Source organism: Pinus tabuliformis, chromosome 3_2 (assembly GCF_031772625.1).
Source record: "Pinus tabuliformis cultivar Carrire ecotype Pingquan chromosome 3_2, CPIR1, whole genome shotgun sequence".
Classification (NCBI taxonomy): domain Eukaryota; kingdom Viridiplantae; phylum Streptophyta; class Pinopsida; order Pinales; family Pinaceae; genus Pinus; species Pinus tabuliformis.
The window spans coordinates 1090847008-1090874571 of record NC_142302.1 but is presented as its reverse complement, the minus strand read 5'-3'; positions in this window follow the sequence as shown (position 1 = coordinate 1090874571).

The following is a 27564-nucleotide window of genomic DNA, read 5'->3' as shown; positions in this document are numbered from 1 at the left end:
CACACTCTAAAGAGACGAAGGAGTGAGGCTTAAGTTCGTCAGGCCTTCAGGCCTTCATGGTGTGCTCATGTGCTCAAAGAGAATAAGAAAGATCAAGGGCATACTCTGAGATGAAGGAGTGAGGCTTCAAGCCTTTGGGCATTCAATATGTGTTCAAAGAGAATAATAGGGTGCAAGGGCGGACTTCTAAGAGACAAAGGAGAAACACCCAATCCTTTAGGATGCATTCATGCAATCAATAAGAATGTTTTTCTTTGTGTCGAAGGAGTGCGCTTAAGATTTAGGCTTCATGAATATGTTATGCACTCAAAGGGAAGGATAAATCTTCGTGCTTCGTGATTGTGCCATGTGTTATAATGCTTTGTGCTTCGTGAGTGCACCATGCACTCTAAGAGAAAAATTAAGCTTCATACTTCGTGAATGTGCCATGCGATCAAGGAGGGAACAATTCTTTGAGTCGAAATAGTGTGCTCGTAGCCCCAAAGTGCGCTTGTTGTTCTGAAGTATGATGAGGCTCTCAGAGTGTGCTTTTTTAAGGCAAGAAGCTCCTTGTTTGTATGAAGTGTGATTTTTAGAGGAGAGAAGGTCCTTTTTCTTCTGAAGTGCACTTTTTTATTGAGCGTTTGAAGTGCACTTCGTTGTTTTCAAGTGTGCTCAGTCTTGGAAGGGCACAATTTTCTCCAACAGTGGGTACTTGTTCATCTAAAATGCGCTTTTCATAGAGGGAGGCAACATAAGCCTAGGTGACTGTTGCGCCCTGCAACAACCCCCCATTTCATAACAATTTTACCACGAACAATTTATATATGAAATGGGTCCCTTTTAAAATTTTCAATTGGCATTAGAAAAAACTTGTTCAAATAAGATGTGATAATCAAATTAAAATTTTCGCACAAAATTCTTGTTGAACAAACAATAAGCATTTTCGGTTAAATCCATAAAGGTAATTGAAGTTCGGTTGCCATTTTGGTTTTTCCCGATGCGATATCGCTATCGGCCATCGGCAATGCTCAATGCACACATAAAAAAGGTACACACCTTTTCCCCGACGCGACGCGATATCGGCAATCGGCTATCGGCACGACACCGTGACTTGTGGAAAATGTTTTAACTTTCCGACCCGATGCGATATCGCATATCGGCAGTCGCCATAATCATACACACTTTCATAAAGCGTTCATATCCTCTCCCCGATGCGAAATCGCTATCGGCATTCGCTATCGATATTCGCTAACTCAAAATGACACACGTTATGAGTTATGTTCACATGCCGAATGCGATATCGCAATCGGCGTTCGCTAAAGCACTCTCCCAAGTGTTAACGCTACACATACTTCGATGCGATATGATGACGCGTAATGATGACCTCAGTTCCAAAAGGTGATTATTTCAAAGCATTAAAGTTATATTTAAACTCGATTTGACAAAAGCACAGATTTCGAAATGCCGTTAAATGGAGGGATAAGGTAATCCATGCGTATTTAAAGCTTTACCCTTTCGAATTAACGAGCAATCACGATTAGACCTTTGAAAAAATCTATTACACGCTTTTAGAGGTCATTCAGCTTAATAGCTCAAGTAATGGTCATTTATGGAGCTGCAGGCCGTAAAATCATCATCATTGCATATACGATGCCTTCTCAAATCATTAGATCCGCAGCCTCTTTTAGGAATAATCTCGCCACGCTTCAAATCTTATATTTATCCCGTTATGGATTGTTATTGTTATTCCTTTGTTACGATTTCTCTTGCACTTGTGCAGAATTCAATTAACGAGAGAAGTCCGAACATGATGGGAAAGAAGTTCAAGAAGATGGCAGGTTCTCCTGTTACACCTGTCTCAGGCCAAGCTGCTACACCTTCAAAGAAAGGCCTGATCTCAGATACTAAATGCACTGGTCTCACTGGTACTACATGGCAAGGGACATATAATCTGCTAGAAGGAGAACAACCAGAAGTGACAGTAACAGAGGCAAGTGCAGATGAATTAAGAAAGTCCGAGGCGACTCTGAAAGATTTGGCTGACTCCTTCCTACACAGAATAGCAGCCAGAGAACAAGTCTTGCCTTATACTGACATAGTACGATGGGCAATTGAAGAAATTCCTCTCACTAATAGAACTTTCATTACTAAGGATGGAAGAATTTTCGGCTCCTTCAGGCCTGAGGATTTGAAACAAATGTACCATTTACCCAATCCCGAGCAAGTCTATAATAGCGCATTCGTGGAGAAATTCGCCAAAGAGAATGAATCACCATCCGAGCCTCTCCGTGATTGGAGGCAAAATCCAGCAAAACACAGGCAGGATATGTCGGGTAAGTACTCCAATGCCTCTTTGGCTTCACCTTACTGTTATGCTGGAATTATGATGTGTAGACTATGGGGATTACATGATTCTGCAAATATTCATGTTGATATGATTCCCTTAATGGAAGCGGCCGTCAATAGCATAATTATGAACTGGGCCACTATCCTGTCTGATAAGTTGGTTATAGCTATTCGTGAGTTTAGGGCTAAAACCAGAATCAGTGAGAGAAAAATCCCACCTTTCTACTACTCTGCATACATCATGGATGCCCTTTGTTTTAATTCTGAGTTCCCCGTCCTTGGTTGGAGATGGACAACCCATGACCCAACACCTATTCATTTATATCATCGTAAATTGTGGAAACCGTCTCACAAAGACCATTTATACCAAATCTGCAATGGTTTTATGGTTCCCGTGCACTACTCTATTTTTGACAGACCTATCCCTAGAATTTCCTATGAAGCCTCCTTTGACTTACCAGCCGTTGCCCATTGGTTCGGCGAAGAATATTTTTCTTATATCAGAGTTTTTGGAAGCAAGGCCAGGCCACATGTTCTTCCCATATACATGCCAGACAAATTGCTAGCCCGAGAAATCTCTTATCAAATCATGTCTGAAGGTGTTACCCAGACCCTCAAAGATGAGAAGAAGAGAGGATGGCCATCGTTTCCTTTAAGAATTGGTGTTTTTACATTGTTAAATTATAAGCATGCAGAGAAGGAAGCGGCAAAACTCCAAAAGCTATCTCTTGTCTCTATTCCCAATAGACTCTATGACCCAAAGAAGACTGCTTTCACTGCCTTGGAGCAGGCTAAGCTGACAAAAGTTGTTCATCAAGAAGACCAGTTTGATGACCTGTTCATGGGTGCTGAATCAATAAGTCAAGCTACACAACTCGCTGCAATGAGATATGGAGATAGGGAATTAACTGAATTTAACAAACTCAGAAAGCAAAGGTTGCAAACTTTGCCTCTAAGCTTATTATCTACAACCCCAACTTCATCCTCAAGCGAGCCTGATCAGCCAGAAATAAATTCACCTCCCGTTACAATAAAAGAACAGGAGGAAAATCAAAGAAAGCTGCAGGCAGAAGAACAAAGAAGACAAAGGGAAATAGAAGAACAGAGACAAAGGGAAATAGAAGAACAGAGGAAAAGAGAGGAAGATAGGCAGAAAAGGGAATTCCAGGAACAGCAACAGAGAATACAAGAGCAGCAACAGCGGGAGGCATTAGATGAACAACGGAGAATTGAGAAGGAAAAGGAACAGAGTAAGCAAGTCCCTGTTGATACAGAATTGATTAAGGAATGGAATCAATTTGATTCCATTATAAATAGTGCAGAAGCTCCTAAGGACTCAGATGTCTTAAAGACTCCAGATACTACCATCTCTTCGGTTCTTGAAAGAACCAGCGGCCCACCCACAGTACAGAACATTGAGGAAGTTATTCAGAATCCGTCCGACATTGTTGATCTTCAGGTAGAGGAAATTCCTCCTCTAGACATTTTCTACAGCCCTAAGCATAAAGCTGTTGTAAGACGCTCAAGAAAGAGGCGAAGGCTTGATCAACTTTCTGCTTCAGATGAGCAAACAGTCACAGGTAATGTTGTCTGGAAGGGAGAATTAAGTCCCTCTGAAGATTTAACAAAACTATCGCAATTTGCTGGAGCTTATTCAGCAGCCACCATCGACAAAGCATCCGAAGTTAGTCTTCTCTTGAAGACTAAAGAGCATGAAGTGTATACATTACAGGCAGAGGTGATAGAGGCAAGGAATAAGGCGACACAAGCAGAAGAACAATTGCTGGTTCAACAACAAGAGAATCATATGTTGACCAAGCAAATTGAACAACTGAAGATAGACCAAAGTGATATAAAAACACGAGAATTGGCAGAGGCATTGTCACAGTTGGAGGCATCAAATGAGTTGTTAATAAAATCTAAGGAAGATCAAATAGCTCAGCTCACAGCACAGCTTGAAGATTTCAAAGGTGCCAAGAATATTCAAGATTTCAGAGCAGAGGCAACTCTGATAAACAGGGCTTTGATATCTTCGACCAGACTTTTGTGCCGACAGCTAGTCGAAGCTGAGTCACTTTATGATATAACTGCAGAAATACGTGAACAAATCAAGAAAGCAAGAACCAATCTGGATCAAGCCGAAGAGGACATAATAGAATATATTGAATGGCAAGATACTCCAGAAGGGCAAGCTGCTAATTTCGCCCGAATCAGTGTAAATTGCAAGAACATATTGTTTTTGGAATGGGAGACACAGGTAATGAAGGCGGAGGTGGCGGTATCCAGGTGCAAAACAATTTCCAAAAACATAATCAAATTAGTTAATGATACATTGTACCTAGCTAATATGATTTCACAATGTACGCCTGGAAACTTAACAACCGCAAATGAGCTGGAGCAAAACAATTATCCTAAGTTAGAAGAACAAGGGCGGTTGATTACTGGAGTAAATACCTTGACCACCGATGCATACTGGCTTTTCTTGATTAAACCGCATTCTCAGAGATCGGCCCTCAACTGCCTGACCGACGCTCTTCGATACCTGATCGCCGATTTCAAAGATGCCACATATGATGCACAGCTGACTTCTCGCCTTAATACTCCACCAGAAGTAGAGCCAATGCTGGCGATATGTCAGCGAAAGAGTAAAGGCAAAAAGACAGCTGACTGAAGCATCATCGCCGACTGCCGAGTCACCCAAAATGCAGAATGATATTTCCTGATGCCGATTTCTTAGTTTTTCAGTTTTTAGATATTTTATTAGTTAGATTAACATAGTATTTATAGACCCTTTCATTGTTTTGGAAAGGGTCGTAAAATTTTGTAAAAGACTTAAAGGCTGAAGTTTGCACTATTGTGCTTCAGTCTATATTCCTTTTTGAAACTCGACCACTGGTCCTTTATTTTACTTGGAATGTTGTTTAAGTAAATTGTGCACTATTGTCGTTTGCTTGGAGTGCTTTTCTGGTTGGAAGGAAGGACCGTGACATAGCGATTAATATATTGGATTGATCAAACAGCTTGCATGGTACTATTATCTGTATCTGTTCTCTTTTCAGTTATATGAATTGTTGTGTTATTACTTTGCTATTGTTGAATACATGTATGTGATATAACAACAAGTCTGCATTTCATATCACTATTGAATGTTTTGTGATTTGTCATTTTTTACTCATGTATGTATCAATGATATAAATGACTGAGTACAGTAATTCGCTATTATAGCTCTGCGTAACTACTTACGCAGAGCAATCTCAAATGATTAAACATCTATGCTTGTTGTTAGTGTCATCTATATGCCTGTCATTGAGCATAGACTATCAAACGCTGTACTGTCTGAATTGATAAGTCCCGGGATTAGTTCATAGTTTATTTGTATTTCTTTTATAGTTTAGTTATTTGTTTATTATCATTTCATATCCTAAATCATCCATCCATCCCGTTTACTTATAATCTTTGGGAAACTGGTCCCATTATCCCCAGTCGGAGCCACTATTCCAAACGGAAAAGGAGCTGCACTAAGTTCCGGACCGGGTGGTTTCCCCGATGTTGTTGCAACGAATTTCGGGGCATCAACAGTGACTTATCCTTAGGAAGTACTAATGCACTATGAGAGGGAGGAGACCTTAGAAAATACTTAATGCACAAATATGGGAGGAAATATATGTCAATGAGGCTCATGAATAAGTTGCGCTTATCACCTAGTAAGAGCGGAAGGACCAAGAAGAGCTCTCACAATAGTTGAGTGTGGGACTAGCATAGTAGGAGAAATAAATGCATCCTAACATGACTCAAACATAAGTCACACACATAAATTCCATCAATAAAAGCCAATGGAATGCAAAGAACTCATGAACAATGGTCACACCTTAAAACAACAACAAAGTGACACATATTTTTAAGTGTGACAGTTGAAACGACACATTACAACACATAGAAACCAAGTTACGACAACTGCAACAACTATGAACAAAATGTGTGCTACGTTGTAGGATTATGTCTAGCACATGTTCTAATGATACGTAAGGTTGTCTGATGTAGAAAATTGTGCCATAGCTAACTTTTGGTGATGTGCAAAGGTTTCACACATGTGGGAGTGAAAACACAAAAATGACACCTACGACATGAGGAAAACATAAAACGACACTTGCAAAATGAAAACGACTGTGAAAATGACACATGCCAGAGTGAAGATAACATGAAAATGACACTTATTAAAGTAAAATAAAGTCAAAATGAAAAATGTGAATGTGAAAGTGACACTTGTGAAATAAAAAATGTGCAAAGATGACAATTGAGAAAACTCACTGAAATAAAAGTATAATGGAAACCAAAGTCATGGAGACTGTCAACGAAAGTGCACACTGACTGTCGGCATGATTTGAACACCAGAAATGGACTATCTTGATGGAAGGTGTTATTCCTGTTCAAGCTTGCATAAAGTAGGCCTTCTCATGAACTCATCAAGGATTATGCATGTGAGTGGAAGTGACTTGACATTTTAAAACTAAGAAGAAGACTTAAACTCTTTTCAAAACATCAAATGACCATGGAGTAAACATAGATATAAATATCGTGAGATCCTCGTAGGTTCAAAAATTCAAGTGTGAGAAAAATTTTGGAGGGTGTTGATCGTAGCAACAACACTTGGTGACATACTAGTAGAACTCTAGCTTCTTTATTTAGGTTTAATTCTCTAAGTGCAAGGTCTCAGTATTTCAGGAAGTATTGATTCATCTTGCAGATTACCTTGGTTTCCCTACTTAACCTAGTTAGAGATATAGTGCCCTCCATTCTCTTACTTAGTTAAACACATATCAAGGCTTACCAAATCACAATTTTTTCAATTTAGGAAAGGGTAATATGCGCGACGATTTTAAGATATTCAGAGTATGAGTTTCATCTATTGTGTTTCTCTACTTTCAGTAGCCTTGGACAGTACCTCGGCAGAGTCACTACAGGAGCACAAGTGTTGCTTCATTGCCAGCAAGCTTGTTCAGTACCCTGACGAAGTCACTTGCTTCACCTCCCTATGCAGGAAGTCATTCTCTTCTTTTACCCTTTCTTTATTTACATAATAGGTCTATGCTTCAACAATTATTATTTTTAACGGGTGGAAGAAGGATCATGACTTATGAGGAGTTTTCCCCTCTAAAGAAGTATTTATATAACCTCTGATATTGGTTTTCTCACTTTAAATTTTCCCCTTATCTTTTCTCTACTTGGCTGGATTGACAAGAAAAACACTCTTTACTTATAATACCAAGATTAGGAATGAGGATTCTAGAATAGATACATGATTTATATCTCGGCCAAAGGCTTTCGATTTGAGTGGATCATATTTTCCATTCATACATCAGGCACTTTAAAGATATTCAAACCCAAGATAAAGAAGAGGTAATAGATTAGCCAATCATTGTTCGTCATCACAATTTCCCTTTCAAGTTTTTGGCACATTGTCTTTTGAGTCAAACAGAAGCATATTTCACGCAAAGTATTATTGAAAAAAAAAAACATGAAACAACAACAAAACAAAACCAAAACACAAAGCAAATGCAGGCGAAACATAAAATAACATGCAAAATATACAATGAGAAAACAAACAAATGCAAAGACTCGATAGAGAGCAAGGTAGAGGGTGGATGAAATACAAGGGAAACTAAATGAAACTAAGCCTACTCCTAAACTAATAGGCTAGAAGGTTAGGGCTAAGTGTAATGATATTTCCAATGAAGCCACTGTAATTGGTCTCAACCTGCAAACACAAAGATAAGAGCAATTACAATCAATATATAATAATGTGCAACAGAAAAAATGAAAACTTTAATATCTTACACAAAAAAATAGGTGGTCTTTCTTAAAGGAAGAAAGATATGTCATACCACCTGACTTTACCCAACCTACCACCTTACCCTTTTGATAAGAATAAATATCAGACAAACCTATGCAACTCCTTATGAAAGAGCATGCATCTGTATTGGCTTGCTTAGTGAACATCAGGAAAGATCAGAATTTGATTTTAGCAAATGGGATTGCTAAGTAAGATGCTTCTAACTAATGATAGATTGGATCATGAAATTCAAAACAATGCTCTTGGAAATCTTGAAATCCTTGGGAAAAATAATTTTCAATTAATAATGTGGAATTAGGATGAGAATCTTGCGAGGGAAAATAAATCTGATCATATTCAGAAAGCTTGTCAAGATAGTGAGGGCCTGACATAACCATCAACAGAGGCTGAAGTGCCTCAACTACTTGACAAGTATCTAAATATTGAGATGATAAACCATAAATATCAGCTGATGTAAAACAACCATCATTATGTACACTAGTGGGAAAATAATCAATTGAATAACAATTGTTAGAACAAGAACCATGATTAGATGGGTTGATTAAGGCATAAGATTCTCAGTTAGGAGACATCAAAGATATATCAGTTTGAACAAATTTACAAATGCTTTGAACAAAAGAATCATATTCCTTATATGTTTAATGTGGCACATCATCTGCTTGGGACTGGATACAACCCGGACTGACATCATAATCATTAAAAGGGAATGCCAATATGGCAAGCACATGAAACTAGTTGTGATGTAGTGGATGAAAAATAGGAACTTGTTCCAACATATAACACAAACATTCATTGATAGTGGAGGATATCTTGTGCCATGAAGAAAATTATTAGTATTAGAATATTCATAAGAAGGATTAGGAGTTGGTTACTTTCAAAAGAATGTGACAAGTATAAATCTGTCAGCCAAAGATAATATTTAGCATGATCAACTTTACAGCTTCACTCATCCATGAAAGGTATACAACCTAAGTTTGATACAAGAGATTTACATGAGGAATGATCAATTGAAACATAATCTTCAGTCTGAACCGAAACCAAATCTTGGAAATTGAAAGAACTATATTCAAAGTAACAAACATCTTTCAAGAAGGAATTTGCACTCAATGAAACCGTGGAAAGAAAAAAAATTTGGGAGAATATCCAAATCTGATTTAGTTCTAGGGCCTTACCAAAGTCGTGATAACTTGACATAACCATCAACAAAATTTGAAGTGCATCAACTCCCTAATGAGTCCCAGAACTTTCAAGAATTATAGAATTGCATTTTGAAGATTGAATCAGATCATGCAAGGTGTGTGGACAACTACTGCCAATAGTTTCAACTAGATCATTACTACCCAAATGGCAGCCATCTACATCATTGATTGGTCAAAATTTACATCTTCAAAAAATAGATCACCCATGTCATAAGGTTCTTCCAATTTCACATGTAAAGATGGATTGATCTGATAAATCTCATGAGTAACCTTGATAGAAGAATTTTCTTCATGCAATATTGGACATGATAACGAGTGGAATGGATATTTGATGATAAGCTACTCACCTTCTTCTTCATCACGGATGACCTCACTACCTTTTGTCAATTCAAAATCAAACTCATTAGATGATGAACATGAAGAGCATGGAGTATCTTCTTCGCAAGTTAATGCATTACAAACAGTATAACACAAGGGATAGTGAGTTGGAGAGGAAGTTTCCATAAAAACATATTCTTGGATGGAAATAGATTTGAGATATAAATATTCCAAAACAAAATATTCTTGAGAAACTAAAAGATCAGTAGGTGCACTTGGGCATACATCATCACATATATTACTGGAGTCAAAATCATCAGGGTGATGGTTGTCCAAGACTTCAGATTGATTAGGTAAATCAATTTCATTTGATTCATCATCGAGCTTGCTAGATTCAAAATCAACCAAGGATGGAAGAACATAATCTTGACATGGAGGATTTTGGAAAATAGAAGAAAGATAATAAAAAAATCCTCACTTTCCTCCTCCTCTACCTGTGAAGAGTGATTGCCTTGCACATGATCACTTTTTGGATTCGGAATTGGTTGATCAAGAAATCATGTGGCAAGGGATCATGAGAAAGAGATGATAGAGGATGGCATGAATTCAAATCAAATTTAAGACTAAAGTTATGAATGTCAATACCATCTTGAGAAATCAAGGGATTAGGCTTCACCTTGGGCTCCATGAACCATTTCAAAGTTTCTTCCACTGGATCTTAACCATGGAAAGTAGGAGAAGGTTGAGAAGATGGATTAGGAATTTGATTTGTAGGTTTCCCAACTTGATCAGTATCACACAAAGGCACCCAAATTGGTACTAAAAAAGGAGGATGACAAGGGAAAAAAGGAATAATAGGTTCCTCCTATGATATTGGAGGTGTCTCACATTTTATAGAAGTTGGGAAAACAAGAATATCTAGGGATTTAGATTTGTCATGTAAATAAATTTGAACGAAACTTTCAAACTTCCTTTTAAGGAAATCCTAATACAAGTCTTCTCCAGGAAACTCACAACATAAGTGAAGGAATATATTAGAAAAATCCGCAATTGATTCAATAGGATTATAAGTTGATTAATCCTAGATAAATGTCTTTTGAATTAATCACATCATTAGGATTTGGTCAACATTTTGAACCAACTAATGTGGTTCATCCTCAGGAAAAGGTGAGAAAATTATTCAAACTTCAAGAATAAATATCATGGATGCATCACATCTCATCCTTTTAAAAACATCTTGGTAATCATACCTATCAAAATCTTGATGAAGCTCCTCGAGGAATTGATAAAAATAATGGATGGAAGCAAATGGTAAGGTATGACACCATCGATTAACACGACCTTCAAGGGTGAGGAAAAAAAGCACACAAGAAATATCTTCATCTTCGATTTCATGAGATTCACAAAACTTTAAAAACTGAAAGAAATGCTCAATTGTGGATATTTTACCCTCACCATTGAACTTCAAATGAGAGAATTCATAAATTTTCTCCATGGAGATGAAACTTTTACCAAAGGATAGGTTAGAAAAACATTTGAGGATTAGCCATTAAAGATAAGAGATTCAACAAAGATTCAAAGGGCACAACTTGTCATATGGCCCTCCTTATAGCACTAGAATGTTGATGGTGTTGTATACTGCCAATATACAGGGGGTCTCCCCAATGTGAAGTCCCAATTAGACCTCACAATGGTTGGAGTAGGAGTCCCATCCATGTGTCGGCCTGACCACCGTAACCGTAAGTTTTGTTTTGGTTTCAATGAATAACATAAGAGATTATATACATAACCGTTGAACAAGAAAGTAAGTTGACATTGTGAAACACCGATTGTAATGTGTAAAAGGGGGCTTTCATGAGGGGGGAGACAAAAGTGAGCCTCTAGAAGGAATTAATATTACTAGCCTAAGAGAGACACATGAGCAAAGAAATATTTGTTAGTTATCTAGCAAAATAATTCACTTAGACACAACAATCATTAAACCATGTACAACACACCTTCAACAAGATAAGTACTGAGGCGACCAAAATAGTTCAATTTCCTTAGCACATGTGAACAAAAAATATATAGCAAACATCCAAAGAATAGTCCTAAGACATTCATAATACATGCATGAAAATGTGTTGGATCATAGAGTTTAAATATTAGGTGAACGATCCAAGCACAACTTTATAAAGGTGAGGTGCTAGTTCCAGTAGTGGAACATTAAGTCACTTCTTTCTTCTCAGAAGAATAGTTTTCTCTCCTATGCCATGTAGAGAATCCAAGACTAGATCTTCAAATATTAAGCCTCCAAAAGCCCCTTTTCTTGAGTTATGAGGTTGCTTTTATAATAAGGGGAATGACCGTTCATATCCCCGTGACTCTTGAATTACCCTCATGACTCTTGGACTCCCAATGTATCTTTTTTACTTCTAAACTAATCTTGAACTTCTAATTACTTTTGGACTTTTATGAAATTTGTGTCCATATATGACTATGTGACTCTTCATGTTCCACATATGACTCTTGGACTTCCATACATTACATTTTGTCCTTTCTTGAGCATACATCGTTACATTCCACATGATGTGGCAAGGCACATGGACACACGTTGACTATTATGATAACACTAGCACAAATTACAACTTGTGACAATGCCAAGTTGGCTTCTTTGCTACTTGGTCTTGCATTCTCGATGATAGATTCGATCTATGCTTTATCTTCATGAAAGTTCCAATTTGTTGCTTGTCTTCACCCTCCAAAGGGTATTTGATAAATATTTGAATCCTATTGAGTCATCATGCAATGTCTTCTTCTTTTTTTCTATCTCGATCCATGATCTGCTTCATGTCTTCATGATTGTTCTTTTTTGTTCTTCTTCTCCGCAGGTGTTTCTTTGTGCTTTCTGCTTCCTATCTGCTTGAGAATCTCCTTGTCATGTTGAGATAGTACTCCTGCGAATGAAGATCATTCATGTCAAGGAAAAATAAGTCTTAAAACATTTATTCTATCACTACTTAGCTCATGGAATGATCAACTCATGACAGGCCTGTGAGAGGATTAAAAGAAGAAGCCTTGATTAGGAGGGTGCAACCAAACTATCAAGGCTCACAAGAGGCCTTCAAGGTTCATTTGTGCACTCAAACAAGGGAGAGATAACTCAAGGTTGTAAGGGTGCACTCTGAAGAGATGAAGGAGTGAGGCTTCAGGTCTTCAGGCCTTTAAGGTGCACCCATGCGCTCAAAGAGAATAAGAGGGTGCAAGGGTTCACTTCAAAGAGATGAAGGAGAGAGGCTTCAGGCCTTCATGAATTCAAGGTGCACCCATGCGCTCAAAGATAATAAGAGGGTGCAAGGTCACACTGCGAAGAGATGAAGGAGAAACATTCAAGCCTTTAGGATGTAGTCATGTGCTCAAAGAGGGCATAGTTCTTCATGTCGAAGGAGTGCACTCAAACTTCAGGCTTCATGACTGCACCATGTGCTCAAAGGGAAGGATGAAGCTTCGTGATTACACCATCCACTCTAAGGATTTGTGCTTCGTGAGAACGCCATGCACTCTAAGAGAAGAATGAAGATTCATGATTCGTGAGTGCACCATGCGCTCCATAAGGGCGTGGTTCTTCGAGTCGAAAGAGTGGGCTCATAGTTCCGAAGTGAGTTCGTTGTTTTGAATTGTGCTCAGGCTCTCAGAGAGTACTTTTTTAACGCAAGAAGGCCCTTGTTTGTCTAAAGTGCGCTTTTAAAAGGAGAGAAGGTCCTTGTTCTTATGAAGTGTGATTTCTCACTGAGCATTTGAAGTGCACTTCGTTCTTCGGAAGTGCATTTCATTTTTTTGAAGTGCACTCAGGCTTGGAAGGGCGTAGTTATCTCCAGTATTAGCTACTTGTTCATCTCGAATGCACTTTTCACTAAGGGATGCAACACAAGGCTAGGTGACTTATCCTTAGGAATTACTAATGCACTTTGAGAGGGAGGAGACCTTAGAAAAGACTTAGTGCACAAGTATGGGAGGAAAGATATGTCAATGAGGCTCATGAATAAGTTGCGCTTATCACCTAGTAAGAATATTAATGCCTTTATAACTTGCGTTGGGCGGAAGGACCAAGAAGAGATCTCACAATGGCTAAGTGTGGGACTAGTAGAGTAGAATAAAAAAATTCATCCTAACATGACTCAAAAATAAGTCACACACATAAATGCCATCAATTCAAGCTAATAGAATACACAAGACTCATGAAAAATGGCCACACCTTAAAACAACAACAAAGTGACACCTATTTCTAAGTGAGACATTTGAACGACACATTACAACACTTAGGAACCAAGTTACGACAATTGCGGTGATTATGACCAAAAGGTGCGCTAAGCTATAGGATTATGTTTGGCTTAGGTTCTAATGATACGTAAGATTGTCTGATACAGAAAAGTATGCCATAGCTAAATTTTGGTTATGAGAAAAGGTAAGACATATGCAGGAGCGAAAATATGAAAGTGACACCGGCGACATGAGGAAAACATAATACGACACTTGCAAAATGTGAACGACTATGAAAGTGACACATGCTAGAGCAAATATAACATGAAAATGACACTTATTAAAGTAAAAGCAAGTCAAAATTACAGTCGCAAATGTGAAAACGACACTTGTGAAAGAGAAAATGCGCAAAACACAACAGTTGATAAAACTCACCGAAATAAAAGTACCATGGCAACAAAAATAAGTGAGATTGTCAGCAAAAGCACACATTGACTGTCGACATGAGTTGAACACCGCACAGGAACTGTCTTGATGGGCGATGCTATGCATGTTCAATCTTGCATAAAGTAAGTGTTCTCATGAACTCATTGAGGAATGTGCATGTGAGTGCAAGTGAATTAACAATTTAAAAGTAAGAATAAGACTTAAACGTTTTTCAAAACATTAAATGACCATGGTTTAATCATAAAGAGACAAATCGTGAGATCCTCGGTAGGCTCTAAAATTCAAGTGTGATAAAAGTTTTGGAGGGTGTTGATCGTAGTGACCACAAGTTCATTTGTTGTCATTGGCATGGGTTTTTCCTAGTTTGATAGTGGTTTCAACCTTTCCTTGCCATTTCCTGGATAACCATGGTGTGATGGGATTTATTTCTTGGTTGATCTTTGGATTGTTAGAAGGTTTTGGAACCAAGTGAGGTGGTCTTAGGAAAATTCCCAAGGGTTGGAGGTGGAGATGGTTTTATCTAGGAATCCCTCGATAGTTGGGTGGAGACAGGAAAATTCCTCAAGGTATGATAAAGAAATTCTGAGGCATCCAAGCTTGGTTTGGTTTTGTGGTCTCGGGACTGGTTTAGGTGAGATCATGGTAGTTTCAGGGGTGGAAGTGGTTTAACCTATGGAATCCCTTGGTTGTTTATGTATTGTTTATTCCATGATATCCCATATTCATGCTTGGAATATGGCACATGGGTTATTGGTTGAAAGAAATATTTGGTTCATCACAATCTATGGTCGGGTGGTACGTGGAAGTCCCTGACTTGGTTGGATTTTGCATAAGTTAATAAGAGTTATTTTCTATTGTACTCTATGAGAATTTGTACCTGTTATTATGTTTCTTTGATGGTTGTTCTGTCATGGTTAATATTCTAGTTATAAGCATGGTTTTATAACATGTTGTAGCTATGGCTCTTGTTATGCTTTGATACATTGATGAATGGTTGATGAATGCATAGGATAACAAGTTTCATTGCAACTACTTGAGAGGGCATTATAACTTCTCAGTGATTTTCATATGAAGTACATAGATTTACACTCAGATATGCATTAATGACTTGTAGCTTACATGTTTACCATGTGTTTGATGAAATGTCTAGTGTGTTCTAGGTAGTCTAGGTCAAGTTTTTGCTTCAAGTTTGAATGTTAGGCATTTTCATCATGTAAATCATGCTTATGGAAAGTTTCAGACAATTTTGGGTAGGGGTCTAGAGGCTAGGCTGAAAATGTGGCACATATGTTGGAACAACATACACAAAATTGGAATATTTGGGTCATAATCGTTGGTAGCTAGGCTTGTGAGTGCAGTTGGATGTTTACAACTGCATACATGAAATTTCAAGGGTGTGGCTATAGGTCTAGGTTCGAGAAAAATGCTTCCATCTCAAGGTTTGGTCACCTAGGGTGGTTTTTCAACCTCTGAGTGATATGTGGTTCTTGTGGAAGATCAATAAGTTTTAGTTGTGGGCCCCACTTCCTTAACTGGAACTAGGAGGTCGGGTCATGTCATAGTGGCACTCCGCTTCACATTTACTCAAAAGGCTTGTAAAAGCGAGTAAATATGGGGTGGCATGTTACATAGTACCTATGCTTGAGCATATTTTTGTTTAATACCCTGCAATATATACAAATACACCAAGTCCCATCCTTATTAAGCATAATGATGGTGGGAAACCGATAAGGTGATGTAATCAGTCAATGACACTTTGTTCCAGTAGTAGTTGCAGCTACTTCTTCACCTCGCTTGCTTCTATAAAAGACTGCCTGTACAACCCAATGTTTGGTAATGGGGAGTCTGACAATAATTAGATCTTGTGCTCCACTTCCCTCTTGAGTAGTATCTCTTTAGGATCCTGGAACACGTCCTTGTATGTATGTAGAAAATCTTCCAATTGTTGTTTCTATTTCTTAGTAAACACCTCTAGGGATGCCTTTGCTCTCACTAAATCTTCTATAGGTTATTTTTTTCTTAAAAATAGTAAAACATACTTCTTGCTAGAACTGATTAATTTATTTGATTAGTTATAGTTTTGGACTTGCCCTTGTGCACATTGATGGTGAAGGATCTTGCATCCTTGATATGGCAGTAATGTTGGCGCGTGAGATTCTGATAGACCCGAGATTTTTTGTGCAGTTCGGCCAACAAACCCACTCAGCACCGACCCTTTCAACATCACCCACACAATGGGTGAAGTCTCACCTGAGTTGTTATGGGGGACTGCTAGAACTAGGTTTCCACAGCCATATGGGATTACAATAGTTATGTGACACCGAAACTTCAACTTACTGCATGGAGGTCCAGACACTTAACTAAAAAACACATCACAACCATACTGAAATAGCATAGTGCATGGGACTTCACAGGTTATTACACTCACTACTTGAATCATTGTTTACTATCACCAACACCATTACAAAGAAAGGGTCCTATTCATGATGACATCCTCAACTAAAGCTAAATAGTCCATCCACCAACATGCATAGTCTTGATGCTAATGAGTACAGAATTGACATTATAAATGTATACAATCGGTAACCAGATAATAATGAGAAAAGAAGACAACACAATCATAAATAAACATATATGGGGTAATCCATTGATATTTTCATTACTTCAAAATGAGGGAACATGCGTAGCACACTACAATAGAAGTCAATTAAATTTGGCTCACCAATTGTACTATATTAATCCGTGGTCCATTACATCAACAATTACAATGTAAAACCACTATCAACTTTAACATACATTGTTTCATCTATGTATCTACTACACAGTAACTACAAACACATAACAACCAACTGTGAATAACTAACTAATAATGGCTTAGACAAAAACAAAACATCAACATTTTGTCATTCATCTCTCTAACACCTGAACTGGGACAAATGAGCCTTCTTATCGGTCTTCAGTAGCTTATCGATCCTCCTCGGCTTGCTTCTCCTCCATTCTGGTTGTCCTCCACATCACTTAGTTGTTTAGATATTCTCTAACAAATTCCTTCCAGTTGTCCCATATTTTTCATTTGTTTAATAGTTCCCACTGAAAATATTTTCTACCAACTCATTACCACTCTATCAAATTCTTCCCTTATGAAAATATCTTCAGATTCCTCTCCCATGATGACCTTCCTCTCCTTTACTAGTCATCCCAAAATCCCAACTATTAATATTTACTTTCATGTGTCCTCACCTACATGGCGTTGCGGTCTTCCTCACACAGTGCCCCCTACGCCGCAACTCCATTTCATGTGCCAACATCTCTACTATGCATTGGATTCTCTTCTTCTACTCCACTCTCCTCTGCATGATTCCCTACAATAATACCAAAAAAAAAAAAAAAATCATCCTCCAACAAGCCCCCAACACAAAACTGTGGCTCGTCCCAATCAACTCAGTCCTCGTTCTGAAAATAAAGCTTGAATTCTAAGACCTTATTGAGAGCATGTAAGATCTTATCATGTTCCTCTAATTTGGCCCTAATACCATCTACTTTATTGATCAAGTCTTGTGTTATTTCAGTGATCGGATCCTCTATGACAACACTGACATCCTCTCTTCTTGCTTGCTTCACTATTATCAACAATTCCTTACACTTATCTACAACATTGAATGCCACATCCTGGAGGTATGTCCACTGCTTTCATTTTTCGCGAAGTTGGTCAATTTGTTGATTAAGCTGTAACTTTTTCTGGGTCATGTTCCATTTATCCATAAAAATCATCCCACTCATATTGTGCCCAATTTTCCATACTTTTTCGTTAGCTCCCTATATATATTCGGTGACTTTTACAATACCTGAACCCTCTAATAAAGTACTCCATAGTTGAGACCCCTGCTCGATCATATCCTGACCATGTTTCTCATATTTAGCTAGATGTTGGTATTGTTCTTTAGCACATTGAATCAAAGCTCTGTATTCACGCTCTTCTGGTGGACTTGGCAGCTTCCGTTGTGTTGTTAGTTCTACTACTTGTGCCATGAGGCCCTTAATATCATTGTTGATCTTTCCTAACAAACCTTCATTTGGGGTGGTGTCATCAATAGGATCACCCATGAGTTCCCCCATAGACCTGCGCCAGTGTCACGTGCCAATTTGTTTCACCTTCAACTGCTAAATCCTTCTCTTTTCGTAAGTGTTCTCATGCTACCTTTGTTTGATCCAAGTCTGCCACAGTGGATAATTCTCAGTCTTCTAACTCTTTAGTTGTGATATTCTACAACAGATAAAGACCATCGAGGGTCAGCTTAGAAAGCACTAAATTTATCTATGTGGTAGACAATACACTTTGTTGTACTTCTCCATAAAAAAATTCTACAACTCTAGTGGAAAATCGTAGCACCTACTTGGTTTGCTCTTATAAATAAGGCTCCTCCATAGACTCAAGGGGTTGTAGTTGGCATTTCATGGTGGGGTGACTCCCCAGTTCTAATGAAAGTGCTTGTACTTCCAACCTTTCACATAGCTCACCCAATAATAGTTGTAAGTTATCCAACCTTTCTTTGGTATCCTCCTCCATCTATTCACCAATCCTCTCAAAATGAACCTTTGACAATATTGTTTGAACAGGGGAAGCACATGTAGCCTTCTGCTACTTACTTTCCTGGGTCATAGATGCGCCACATGTGTTACTCTTCATTGTTCTCTTCTTTCCTAGTGTCACTTCCTTTCAATTCATAGGTTGTTCTTCCTGCAGTTCCTACTTGGGAATGACAAGAGAATGAGCCTCCTATTACGATTGCTCCAAATTGAACCCTTCGATGTCATCACTACTTGATATTTTCTCAACATCAGATGTAGTATCCATTAATACTTTCCAACTGTCGTCCCATGTATTCACCATTTCTCAAACTTATTGGGTTGTAAGTTTGTAGCTCGTCTGGATCCAACATTGATGTTCATCTCTACCCAGTAAGACCCAAATGTAGTGTAGCTCAACTTTGAATATAACAATGCTTTTGAATTCTTCCATGATTTCCTCAAGTAGGCGTGGGGTCTTTCGAATTGTATTGCACAACATATCCCTCTACAGATAGAACATAATCATGTTTCCTTTATTTTGTTGAAAATAGCAACAAGAAATGACAAAAATAGAATCCATAAATTCTAGTTTAATTTGTCCTTGAACTAAAATAAGAATTAAAATCGAATTCTATTCTCATAACAACTTGTAAATAGTTAATTAACTTAATTATCTTAGTAATTTCAAGTTGGAAGTCTTTCTGAAGTCATGTATATGTTCTCCCTATACTATAGGGGTCCAGGATGAGTTAATTGTGAGTTGTAATTAGATAACTCAGTTTACTGAGTTAAGTTAAGTTAAATTAGTTCCAAACTATTTGAGGAACTAATAGTGAGATAACAACCAATTGGTGCACTAATGCATTAACTAGTGCTACTCCAGTTAACTGAAGATTCCCCCATCAAAAGCTCATGCATGTGGATTTTGAGAAAGACTTAGTTGAGACTAGAGTGAAGGGACAATATACTATCAATTGTATGGTTTACTGAGTTGTATAGATCATGCATGCAATTTGGAACTGAACCTAGTGTGGATTGTGCAGTTTTGGATGCACTAGTTTCCCATTAATATGGGTTATTCAACCATATGAACTGCGCAAGGAAATAGGGGCTTGGAGCGCTGAAGAATTGGCTAAGTGTTGGCCAAGATTTTTCTTGTGAGTTGAAGATTGATTTTACTGAGTGTTGGGATTATTCTTGTGAGAACAAGCATTGTATTATCATCTTGGATTTATGATTTAATGCAATACAGATAGTGGGGTTTTGAGCTATGGATTTCCCTGGATATTTATTGTGTTATGTTGCATTGGTTTATCTTCCTCTTGTTGATTATTGTTTTCATCGATCTTAATGGACTTCCGTTGTAAAGAGTCGAAGTAGATTCTTGTCTTTTGCTTTAATAAATTGCATGAGCTTGTGAATCTACAGGATTTTCTACATGGTATCAGAGCTAGATTTGTAGAAATTATTCTACATGGTATCAAAGCTAAGAACAATGTACTACAGGAGATTTCGAAGTTTTGAATTTAGGGTTACAGGAGAAATTCGAATTTGCATTTCATACTTTAGGATCGGCAAATTGCATTCTACGGTTTGCGGCTTGAGTATGCCTTGGAAGGAAGCTTGAATTTTATAGCCTAGAGGGATAGGATGGAGGCTGTGCAAGAAGATAATGACTTGAAGGAATTGATTGATCAATAATTTCCTAAGCCAGTAGCATCAGATGCATAAAACTTAGTCAAATGGAAGAAGTGTTTGGTGAAGGCAAGGTGGATAATCCTTGAGGGAGTTTGAGACCACATTTTCTCCAGTCTCCATGGAAAGGAAACTCCGCATGCTATGTGGAAAAAATTGACGGATTTGTATCAGAACAACAGTGACCAAAGGAAATTGGCATTGAAGGACAAACTTCGAAAAATCAAAATGGAGAAAGGCGAGACTATTTCCAAATACTTGACCAAGTTCACTCAATGTCGTGACGAACTTGGAAGTGTTGGAATCACAGTCGCCGAGGAAGATATGGTGAGTATTGCTCTTTTAAGACTCCCTAAGAGTTGGCATAGTTATGAAGACTCTGTCAATGGTTGGGAGAAGCTGCTAGATTGGGAACGACTTTGGTCGGATTTGATACAGGAGGAGATCAGGAGGAACACCAGAGATGGGACCTCTTCCAGGGAAGTAGAAGAGGATTTTGCCTTAGAAAGTAAGGCAAAGAAGGCCAAGGGAAAGAAGTCCCAAGGTGAGGAGGGTGGAAAGAAGATGGACTTGATGAAAGTCAAGTGTTTTCACTGTCACAAGCATGGGCACTATGCCAAGAACTGTCCACAAAAGAAAGCGAAAGAAGGAGCTGACAATAGCGGCAGTAGGTGAATCTCTAGCCTCAAAATTCGAACTTGATTTCACTCTCATTGCATGCATGGCCAACACTATCATGGGAGGCATGTGGTATCTTGACAACGATGCCTCATTCCATATGGTGGGGAATAGAGATCTATGTAGTGATTTTGATGAGAAAGACCTCAAGCAGAGCATAGAGTTTGGAGATGACGAAAGGTATAGAGATACTGGGATCGGTACGGTTACCTTTCAGAGGGAGTCTGGCTCCCCTCTCAGGATCACAAATGTGATGTATATTCTAGGACTAAAGAAGAATCTTGTTTCAGCTACAGTATTGGAAGACGGTGGCTATGATGTGGTTTTTAGTAAGGGAAAGGTTTTCCTTAGACACATCACCATGGGACAGGTGAAACAGATTGGTTCACGAGTCAAGAACTTGTATGCTCTTGAGGTTCAAGATGCATGCAAAGCCTTGAGGAGCAAGGCAAAGGTTAGGGACTTGGTGGTTAAGAGGGAGAGTAAATTACCTCTCAACATGTAGCTCCAAAAGAAGCCTCAGAAACAACTTTAATAAGTTGTGGAGCAGCCACAACTAGAGAAGCTAAGAAGATACTGAGTGGAGAGATCCACTCAAGCAGAGAAGAAGCAGTCTCAGACAATTGTGGAGCAGCGACAATTGGAGAAGTAGAGAGGAGACCGAGTGGAGGCATCCATTCATGCAGAGACCTCCAGTAGGGGAAATTTTGAGCCAAGTGGGCAAAGGGATCACATGCAACTATACCTCCAAGTGTGAGGTGGGGTGACATGAAGTGATAGTTCCAAGATGGCTGAAATTGGGCAAGGTCCATTGAGAGGTTTTATCTCATGGATCATACCTTGCTACGGGAGCCCAACGTACATAGTAGCAGGAGGAATCAGTGGGATTGATGCAGTCAGAGATCAAAGTGACAGAGGCTAGAGCAGTCAGATACTGAAGAGCACACAAAAGGGTTGACAACAGTGCAGAAAGGCAGAGTCAATAGAAATGTAAAGTTTTCAGTAGACAGAGGCAATAGCAGTTAGAGACTTTGATGACAGATGCATCATATTGATTCAGGTTGGATGTTTTTTTGTTTTTGGAGTTGTTGTAGCAACAACACTCGAGAGAAGTGTTGCATGTAGAACATTCCAAAGCTTTAGTATCAGGATCAAGTTCAATTCCTTTCTTGTTGAGAGGGGGTGTTGAAAATAGCAACAAGAAATGATAAAAATAGAATCCAAAAATTCTAGTTTAATTCGTCCTTGAACTAAACTGAGAATTAAAATCGAATTCTATTCTCATGGCAACTTGTAAATAGTTAATTAAGTTTAATTAACTTAATTATCTTAGGAATTTCGAGTTGGAAGTCTCTCTGAAGTCATGTATATGTTCTCCCTATATTATAGGGGTCTAGGATGAGTTAATTGTGAGTTGTACTTAGATAACTCTGTTTACTAAGTTAAGTTCAGTTAAATTAGTTCCAAACTTTTTGAGGAACTAATAGTGAGTTAATAGTCAGTTGGTGCACTAATGCATTAACTAGTGCTACTCCAGTTAACTGAAGGTTCCCTCATCAGAAACTCATGCATGCCAATTATGAGAAAGACCTAGTTGAGACTAGAGTGCAAGGACAGTGTACGGTTAGTTGTATGATTTACTGAGTTGTATAGATCATGCATGCAATCAAGAATTGAACCTAGTGTGGATTGCGCAGTTTTGGATGCACTGGTTTCCCATTAATATGGGCTATTCAGCCATAGGAATTGCGCGAGGAAATAGGGCTTGGAGAGTTGCAGAATTGGCTAAGTGTTGGCCAAGATTTTGCTTGTGAGTTGGAGATTGATTTTACTGAGTGTTGGGATTGTTCTTGTGAGAACAAGCATTGTATTATCATCTTTGATTTTTTATTTAATGCAATACAAATAGTGGGGTTTTGAGTTGTGGCTTTCCCCGGATATTTATTGTGTTATGTGCAATTGGTTTATCTTCATCTTGTTGATTATTGTTTTCATCGATCTTTATGGGCTTCTGTTGTAAAGAGTACACGTAGATTCTTGTATTTTGCTTTAGTAAATTGCATGAGCTTGTGAATCTACAGGATTTTCTACATATTTCATTCTGGATCGTTTGAGGCCCACATATTCTAGAAAAAAGTGACCGTTATGGGCCAGAATAGTTTTTTGATTAGTTGGAATCCCTCTAGTTGTTCCTAAGAAACCAAAGAAATCAATATCAATAACCAAGGATGGTATAATTTTGCATATGCTCCTAGGTATCTAGGCAGTCTTGTTGAAATTGTTTCAACAAGTACAGTTCCCAAATCATATTATCTCCCTTTGCATATCAGTTGGCTATGATGATAGTGACTACTGACACTTCATCTTTTCTACACTTTCATAGCACTTTACAAGCTAGGGCTTGCATCATAAAGCTGGTGGCATGGTCGTTAATTTGAGAAACCCTATAGCCATGACTTCCTCTAGTTGTCCCATAGTCCTCGGTCACCTGGGCACCCAAAGTTTTGTCTGCAATTATCGGTTTTGGGTCACCTCCTTCCATGGGTAGGCCAATAATGTTATGAACCAATGTCGGAGTCAACTATAATAGTTTTTCCAACCAAAGGTAGCCTCCATGAATGCAAGCCAATAGACATTTGACAACCATTTTCACATCAGTCCATCTTCCAAAATGAGGAATAACAAATAGATTAAGAATATTGTTTTAGTCTTGATTGTGAGCCCAGTCCTACATCTTGACTTTAGTCATGCCGAGATCTATTGTATCCACACACTATAGACAGTGTTGTAAATCTAAGAATCTGGTGGGAACAAGTAAATTATGATTAGAATACTTGAGCCTCTCAAGATAACTTTGCATATTTACCTCGCTTTAAACACCAAGCAAAAGAGGCATATCTCCATTGAGTACTTTGTGTCACGAGGGAATGAAACCAACATATTTTTTTCTTCTGTGGTGGCACATACTAGGGCTCTTCCTTGTATCCAGCTACCATCGATGTCCCAACAGTCTTGGAGCTCGACCCTGCACTAGTATTCTCCTGGCCTATTTCTGAGTCCTCTATTCTTAGAGATGCAATTTTCTCTTGTGTTTCTTTGGATTCATCTTTCTGAGGGAACAAGGGATGCTTAGTCTGTGGTTTCCGCTCCCTTAGAGACCTTCTTTATTTCCCCATCGCATTGCAATGGTGTTCCTCAGTCTAATACTCTAATTCACAATTCTTAGCCTTGGTTTGTATCAACTCATTCAATTGTTATCTTTGGTTCGCACTTCTCTCTCGGTATTTTTTTTCTCCCAATTCTTCTAACTGCACAAATGGGTTGCATGCACACACTTTCCATTTTTATGCTTGCCTTCATCATTACACCACTCTCAATCCATCACTTTGTCTCAATGACATAATCCAAGGCAATCTGCCACTTACCTTGATGTCCTCGCGCCATAGGTGGGTTATCCCAACACTATTTCCAACTACGATCACGCCTTGACAACGATGATTTCCATAATGATTACCTATTCTTCTTAGTAATTACGAAATGGTCATTTCATCACCCCTTAATAATTATCCACCAAGTTCTACACCCAAATCGTTCCATATTATCAGTTTTTGGTTAGTATGTTGCTCATTTATTGTCATCCACTATCCATTGACGTGATTTTTGATTGAAGCTATGGCTAGAGTACTTCTATTGAATATTGTGCCACAAATAAAATAATGTTCCCTACCTAATACTGTAGTACAATCACCTAACTTGTACATATGAATTTCCTCTTACTAGGGTTCCCCCAACATTGTGCATTATCTACTTTGACACTAATACTATGTGGAACTCCTTATGGTGTGTAGTGTTCCATATTGGCACACAATGTAACTTATTCTACAACCAATTAACAACTTCTATGCCCAACAATAGAAAATAACCACTACTTACTAACTCTAGTAAATAACACAAATCTAATTGTAAATCAGAAACAACATACTTTATTTGTACACATGGGTAGAAATCTTCATGTCTCCTTACACCTAGTGTGCAGGAGCTCGACTATCTTTGTACAGCTTCCATCAACTCCCATTCACAAAAAATTCTTATAGGGTGCCATCCAAATTCTTCAGTTGTACCACGGTCACATCTATCACATGTTGGATAATATAAGGTCCCAACCAATGCATCTAAAATTTTCCTGGGTGCTACAAAAACTTGTTGTCATACAACAACACCAAATATTCAGGCTTAAATATATTTTGCTTTATTCTTTTTTCATGCCACACCTTATCTCAAGTTTTCTACACTTCCTAGTGAAATTTGGCTAATGTGCAGTCTTCCTCCAGTTGTAGTAGCTCCTGTAATCTTTTCTCTATTGTGCCAGGCTTTGTTAGCTCCATGGTTGCTGCAATGCGTAATCTAGGTACCAAGAATTCCATTGGCATTACTTCCTCCTGACCATACGCTAACCGAAAAGGTGTTTGTCAAATCAACTTCTTACATGTGGTCCTATATGCCCATAGGACTGCTGGTATCCTCAAATCCCAATCATCGCATTATACATTGCATACCTTAGTAAGTGTTGTCTCCAATATTTTTTTAAAGGCCTCCACTGTACCATTAGTTTGTGCATGGTAAGGAGTGCTCTTTTGATGATAAATCTCAAACTCCTATATCAATGTTGCATTGGTCTTGCTCAAGAAATGAGTGCCTTGATCACTCATCAAGATCCTTGGACACTAAAATATAGTTACATGCAGTTGTCTCTACATTGTAGTCTTTGATTGGTGTGGCTTTCGCCCATCTCGTTAGATAATCAATAGTGGTAATTATTATCATGCATTAGTTCTTCTTATGGGTGGATTGATTAGGCCCACAAAATTAATTGTCCATTTATCAAATGGTTGCAGGGTGAGTTGGGGAACCAAGGGCATGTCGTCTCTTTGGGAAGGCTTCCCCACTCATTGGCATACGTCGAAAAATCTACGAAACTCCTTGACATTACCATGTGGAGTAGTGTAATATTCCTAATGGAAATTTTACAATGATAAAAAAGACATGTAAATACAATCACACAGAAATTTTCATAAACAAATACACATGGACCAGAAATTTCTACAAATTCCTAAATGGCCAATTTTTTTTATTAATAATATCTGTTGTGGTACAATGAGTTGGGGAAAGTGCACCTGGATTTTCACAAGGCAAGCTACAAGAACCAAGTGATGAGCACAAGAAAGCCCAATGACTGCAATAACCAGCTCCTCCAGAAAATTGTGTTGTTGCTCCCAAACTACACTTTTTCCTGACTTCGCCCCCTAATTTTCCCACTATAGAGTGCCCAAAAAGTTCTAGGAATTTTGGATTTTGATCCTTGCCCAAAACCCATAAAAACCCAGAAAGAGTTTCCCTTGGTTCAAACCTTCAAAAATTGACCCTTCATAGCTTAACCCTCCTCTAAATACAAATTCTTTTGTTGTGACTGATCCTATCAATCTTTGCACTCCCAACTCCAACAATCCTCCTCAAATTTCCCTCCAAATGATCTCCCACCTCCCCAGCTCCAAAATCTCTAGGATAATGTTGCCCCAACAAATCTCACTCCAAATACTGCGCAGTCCTTGCACTACTCTTACTTTCCTTGCTCTGCGCTATTGTTACTCTCCCTGCTATGCGATGTTACTACTCTCCCTGCTACTGGAACTCAACCTCCTTGCTGTTATTCTCCTCCTGTTGTAACTCGGCTCTCCTACTACTACTTTCTTGTTGTTGTAACTTGGCCCTCTTGTTGCTCCTTTCTCTATGGTTGTAACTCGGCCTCCTTGTTGTTACTTCCCCTATTGTTGTAGCTCGACTTAATGTTGTTGTAACTCGACTCACTATTGTTGGTATGAATTGGAATGAAGTATAACTCCCTCCTAGATCTAGCACTCGAAGTCCATCGAAGCAAGGGTTGGGATCTTCGCTCAAAGAAACTCGTGTGCTAAACAACACAATATTGGCTCAGCTGAACAGCTAAGGAAAATTTGATTTTCAAATAGACAAAAGACCCCTATTGCTCCCTCATTCCTTCCTTTTATAAATTTTGGCCATGTATCCCTTGTGGGTCCCTCCACCAATTCGATTTGCCTCAAGGAATTTGAATTCCTTCTTTCCCAAGTGCGTACGTACTTCATGTGGCCCCCATATTCCACTACTAATTTAATTTTCTTTCTCTCTAATGTTGGTGGCCTCCATTTCTCCCAAAAATTAAGT